Source organism: Lactuca virosa, chromosome 5 (assembly GCF_052849685.1).
Source record: "Lactuca virosa cultivar CGN04683 chromosome 5, Lactuca_virosa_CGN04683_v6, whole genome shotgun sequence".
Taxonomy (NCBI): domain Eukaryota; kingdom Viridiplantae; phylum Streptophyta; class Magnoliopsida; order Asterales; family Asteraceae; genus Lactuca; species Lactuca virosa.
In genome coordinates, this window is record NC_136430.1 from 234,032,952 (window position 1) to 234,038,951 (window position 6,000).

Below are 6,000 nucleotides of genomic sequence, written 5' to 3' on the forward strand. Positions count from 1 at the left end.
ATGATGCTTTATCCAAGTTATTATTATTAACAGAATCAATACACAATACATTATTTCCTAAGTTATCAACCACAGATACAGTTTCATACACGCCATCACAAGGTAATGCTTTAAAAAAAAGAACATTATTAAAGAAAGCATTAATCGAACCAACTTCATTATCAAATGAAAAGGTGAAACCTTGTTTATACAATGCATGAAAGGAAATAATGTTTCTTGCCATTTCTGGCGAATAACAACATTTATTCAAATCTAAACTAAACCCACTACTTAGCGATAAAATATAAACTCCAATCTTGGTGACAGGTAAAGCTTTCCTATTCGCCATGATTAAGTTTATTCTTCCATGCTCCACATTCTCACTTCTTCTTAGTCCCTGCAAATCAGAACAGATATGAATACCACAACCGGTATCAAGGACCCAAGAGTTAGAATGGGGTGAGTTATTAGATAAGATAGTGTAAATACCTGCATGGTTGGGTTTAACTTTCCCATCCTTCACATCTTGCTGGTACTTTGGGCAGTTCCGCTTCCAATATGACTTTTCATGGAAATAGAAGCATTTAGCCTCTTTAGGGTCAGAATAAGGAGTGACGAAACCTTTCTTGGTTCCACTTGAAGAAGAGCCATCAAGGGTCCTAGCCTTGGTACCCTTCGAAGAGCTCTTCCTCTTCTTCCCTCGACTTTTCCCGATTGCCAAAACCGGGGCGGAGTTTGGAGTAGGAGTGTTAACAACTGACTTACCCTTAAGACCTGTTTATGCGGTCTTGAGGAGTCCCTGAAGTTTGCTGAGTGTGACCTCTTCCTTATTCATGTGATATGTCATGCGGAATTGATCATAGCACGATGGTAAGGAGTGCAAAATGATATCTATTGCAAGCTCCTCACGGAAGTTCACATTAAGCTTCAGCAACCGATCCACATACCTTTGCATTTTCTGCATGTGGCTCGTGACGGATTCCCCGTCCTTCATCATGGTTGTTATGATAGAGCATATGATTTCATACCTCTCTTGTCGTGCACTTTGATGGTATCTTTCCATCAGATCTTGGAGCATTTCAAAAGGGTAGAAGTCATCATAGGACTTTTGGAGTTCCGCTGTCATGTTGGCCAACATGATGCATGCCACTTTTGTAGCATCCCTTTCATGTGCCCGGAAGTCAGCGATCTCCTGGGGAGTTGCAGTGGTCTCATCAATCTCCTTCAGCTCCTTGTCAAGGACATATTCTTTGTCCTCGTAGCGGGTAATCATCCTGATGTTTCTGATCCATTCATTGAAGTTGGATCCATCAAAAGTGACTTTCCCACACAAGTTCATAAGGGTAAAGGAGCCATTAGGATTAGAGCCAGAAGCAGCATTGTTTGAAGACATCTGAAAGAAGAGAACAAGATGAGTTTAGATATTAAGAGAGTCCTTAATAAAACACCCAAATGTAATATTAAGGCTAGGATCCAATCACAATATATTATAACTTAGAAGAGGTATGCCGTAATCCAAGCTATAACATATTTGAAAGGTAGGTGAATGACGATTCACCAATTTCCACCATGAAAAACGAAATATAGATATTAGGTTTTTAATTGGTTCTTAGAAATTCCTAGATTCTTTTGAGATTCAATGAATTTTTTTTTCCAAAGGCATGTTTCAATCTCGAGTGTGCCCTCCAAGTTTTGTGACTGGGATACCGAGGATCACAAAACGAGGTGTGAAGTAACCATGCAAATCACTTGGTACCCTCAAGGTTTATCACTCAATCGATGTGCCGGTAAACCATGCACGCTTCACCGATGCTATGGTAAACCTTAAGTCACCCTTTACCTACCTTGTTAAGTCCAAGCTAGTGTGCCGGTTAACCACACACGCTCCACCAACGACTTAAACAAAGTGTAAAGTGTAATTTCATGGATTAGCACCTTATTCACATTTTCCTAAAGTAACTAAGATTGGGAATTTAATAAAAGCATTTAGTTACTTTAAAATATTCATCATACTTTTAATGAGAATTTATAAGTCCTTGTCTTACCCGTTCGGCTAACGACCCTCCACCGATCAAGGAAGCAGTGGGTGAGAGTGGACACCCATTAAGTTGTCATTTTATAGGCAACAACCTTATACCCCCCTTATAGACCGGCTTCGTGAATGAGGCGTACTAGCGGTAAGACGACTTGTTGTTATACATATATATATTAGTAACTTATAATATTATAAAGTATAAGGGTTGAATTTTAACTTTTAAAATTCTAAGGGTTGGAACTAAAGTTTTAATCAAGACTTTACATGTTCCAAAACTTGAGGGCAAGTTTTGTAAACTTCCAAAACTTTTCATTTCTTATAACTTATGAATTAATTGAGTAATAAAAATGAAGACTCTTCATTTTTATAACTCTTGTGTTCTTTTAATGGCTTTAATAAAAGTGAGACTTTTGGTTTTCCATAACTTGAGGACAAGTTATGGACTCCATTAAAACACATTATGATCATGAATTAAACTACCATGAAGGTTACAAACAATTCCTATGATCATCTAATCTTCATAAGTTCAAGAACATGAATATGAACACTTTCAAGAATCAAAAATTACACTTAAAAAAACTTGTAATTTTAATAATTGCCATTGTAAATGGATTAGCATAAACATTACACCATCTAAAACAAGCTTTAAAACATCAAAACAGTTTAGGGTAATGTTTCTAGTCCATTTCCAGCAACAAATGTGCAAACTTTCATACGAAACAGAAAAACGATTTTTTTTTTCAAGCTGTTTGCACAAAAAAAAAAAAAAAACAACAACAAACAAACCTAGGCTCTGATACCACTGATGGGTTTTGAGCATTCTAACACTTCCTAAGTGTACATGCAACCCTAATAACCTTGGATCTATGTTTGTCTAATAATCATGCAAAGTTGAATTCCAAGGTTATATTCCTATCTACCATACATGGGGAACATTTTTAACTTGAATGAAAGATAGAATAACTTACCTTGTTGTTGATTATGATCCTTGAAACCTTGTGAGCCTAGCACCCCAAGTGTGATGCCTCAAATGCTTCACACAACACCAAATGCAAAGGAGTAAACTTTGAGAGAATCTTACACTTGCAAAATCGGCTCTAGCCCTCTTGTTTCTTAGTGTAGCCTATTTTGGTGGAGAATGGGTTTCTTATATAGTGTTGACACATCTAGGGTTACACCATGTAAACCCTAATGTGTCATGACTCTTCATTTCCATGACCCATGGGTTTGTAACTCCCATGGAGCATCCATGGAGCATCCTATGGGTGGAACCCAACTTGATAATCCATGGAGCCTCTTAGCCCACTATATAATATATGGAAGATTTACATAATCTACCCATATATTTAATTAGTTATCTATTGATCACTTAATTAATTCTAAATTAATTCTTGATCAAACTAATTAAATAATATTATTAATATATTAGAACTTATAATATATTAATAAACCATAAGTGTTATTTCTCTCATTTTAGTTTATACAATTGCATGGTGCCATACAACCCAAATGGACCATGCCGGGTCGGGTCAAGTACATACCAGAAATAGTTATGGACTTAGACACCTTATCCAACAGTAGTTGCATTCGTCGTATAGGATTTTGGAACCACTATTGATGGTTTGAACGAACCAATGACAACATCTTCCTTGTCATCTCCATCAGCTGCACGTGAACCTGAGCATGTACCTGAAATATCATCTGAAAGCACATTAAATGATTTAAATAATGAAGTGTAATCAAATAACCAATCTGCTCCAACTCGAGCGGCTGTCGTGTTTTCTTCCAACCAATGCACATCCAATGACTCCACAATCTGTTTAGTGGACTTGTGGTAGACACTATAAGCAGTGCATCTAGTATATCCTACAAAATCAAAATCATCAACTTTTGAGTTAAACTTGGGAGTTGATTCCAGGTGAAGTAGTGTGCATGGACATTTGAATGTCCTAAAGTGAGATGCAGTTGGTTTGTGACCATATAAAATTTCATATGAAGTCTTCATTTGTTGTTTGTTAATTAGAACACAATTATGAACGTAACAAGCTGTGTTTATGGCTTCAGCCCAGAAGAAGACTGGTAACTTAGAGTCACAAAGCATGGTCCTTGCAGCATCAATCAGAGTGCGTTTTCGCCACTCTGCCACACCATTTTGTTGAGGTGACCTAGCAGCACTGTACTCACGTAATATACCCTTTTCAACACAAAAATGATACATTACAACATTCTTGAATTCTGTGCCATTATCACTTCGAATCCCCTTCACCTTCTCGTTAGTTTGATTTTCAATCAGTACTATAAACCTCTTGATAAGTTCGGCAGTTTCACTTTTACTAGACAAAAAGAAAACCCATGTGAATCGAGAGTAATCATCTATTATCACCAAGCAGTAGGAGTTCCTACTGATGCTCAGAACATTCACGGGTCCAAATAAATCCATATGAAGTAGTTAAAGAGTTTTGTTGATTGTGTTGACCAGTTTGGGCTTGTGTAGCTTGCGATGATGTTTTCCTTGAGCACAGGCCACACATTTCCCAAAGGTGATGAAATCCTTTATTGGTAGGCCACGAAAAATATCATTCTTAGCAAGACGATTTAGGTTTTTAGCATTTTCATGACCGAGACGACGATGCCAAAGCATTGCATTGTGTTCTGAAACTTTTGAGAATAGACATGTTACTTGCTCAGGAACATTGTGGTTCATGTCGATAATGTATGCATTTCCTTCACGCGCAGATCTCACCAAAATCCAATCCTTTGGTATGATGATACCAGGTTTCAAGGTTCAGCATTCCTTGTTTATGAAATGAGTTGAAAAACCTTTGTCACAAATCTGAGAGACGCTCAACAAACTGTGTTTCAACTCTAGAGCATATTTAACATTTTCAAAACTGAAAACTCCATTAGTAACCGTACCCTTTTGAGTGATTTTTCCTCCTTCTCCTCCCGTAAAGGAAACATACCCTCCATTAAAATTTTGAATGTCATGTAACTGAGAGATGTCTCCTGTCATGTGCCTGGAACAGCCACTATCAACATACCAAGGTCTGATGATATTCCTCCATAGCTGTTCCTGCACAACGTACAAGATTAGTTAGATTTGGGCACCTAGTCCATAGAGACACTGGGTTGACCATGCCCATCTATACATTTAACTTCTTTCCATACCATATCCTTTGAATCAAATAACGTACTCGAATAATTTAAAGCATGGTGAGATGATTGCGATGCAGGTCCTTTGGGCACCCATCTATAATTAGGTTTGAAAAATTTATTGCTGACATGGATGGAAGCTTTTACATTTAATTTTTAAGATTTTTTGTCATTTATGTTTGACCTTTTGGGTATCCATCTATAGCTAGATGAAGACCATCTATAGCTAGATCAAATTCGGTTTCTTCAAATTATCTCTTGAATTCTTCTTCAAAATCGTTTTGTCTTTATTTTCTTTTATGACCTGCTTTCTGTCCCTGTTTGCATTCCAATCACCATCACTAGAACATGACCTCGAGGAATTTCTTTTAACAGATCTTCCTCGCGAAACCACTACAAGAAAAATGGGCTTTTGTGACTAAGATAGCAGAGACTGATTAATCAGTATTGCATTCCATGTATCTGGGACTGATGAATTAGTCTCAGATACTATCTAGGACTGATTGTAATGTGTGAATCATTAGAGACTGACAAAACTTATTCGAGACTAAAATTCAGTCCCTAATATGTTTGCGTCGGTTTAGGTTTGGTGTGAAACACATTGGGGACTGAATTTTAGTCTCGAATGGTCTAGCGCCGACTTTGACTTTGGAGGGAAAGTTATATGTGGGACTGGATATTAGGATGTGATAGACTTACACCAATTTTGTTTGTGTAAGAAACTTATTAGGGATTGAAGTTCAATCATTGACACCAATTTATCCTACGGACGTGAAACTTTTTAAGAGCTAACCTACATGTTGGAATATTTGAGTTGTAGATCGATAGATTCC